Genomic DNA, 642 nt, shown 5'->3' with positions numbered 1-642 from the left:
CCTAACTTCTCCCAGATGTCTGACTTCTCTTAACTTCTACCTACGTAGGCTTGGGATAACTACAGTATTTTAATCACCTACCTGGTGACAGGTGTATGGTATGCTATGGCTGTAAAAAGCAAAATCTGCTCTCAGATTGCCCACAGCTAGCTGAACCATGTAAGACTTAGGACATTTCTCAGTTTTAATATACAGTCCCCAAATTCCTGACCCAGACTACTAGATCTTGATAAGAATTATTTTACAGATATTTAATGCCTAAAAAGAGATGTGAGAGGCTAGACTGATGATAGCTTACTTTTCTTTTGCAGAAAGGATGCCAATTCTGCGCTGCTCAGTAACTACGAAGTAAGTAGCTTTGAAGTGGGCTGTTGTATTTTCCTCTCTGATAGTTTTCCCTTTGCTTCTGAAGAGTATTGAATTAATTTTGGTTAGAAATGCCTGAACTTCATGTGGATTTCCGCTTTAAAATAGGACAGATGGCACTATCTGGTGGACCTTGGAATATTCTAAGCTTGGTAAATTATTCAAAGTACTTCAGGGAAGCTGGGAAGACTTTAGTTTATAGTAGGCAATCTTCCCCAAATCCTGAAGATTCTAGATCATCATTTGGGATGCCTTCATAGGACGAAAACATCTATT

This window comes from Propithecus coquereli, unplaced genomic scaffold, assembly GCF_000956105.1.
Source record: "Propithecus coquereli isolate 6110/MARCELLA unplaced genomic scaffold, Pcoq_1.0 Scaffold150, whole genome shotgun sequence".
Taxonomy (NCBI): Eukaryota; Metazoa; Chordata; class Mammalia; order Primates; family Indriidae; genus Propithecus; species Propithecus coquereli.
Note: the sequence above shows the minus strand (reverse complement) of the source record.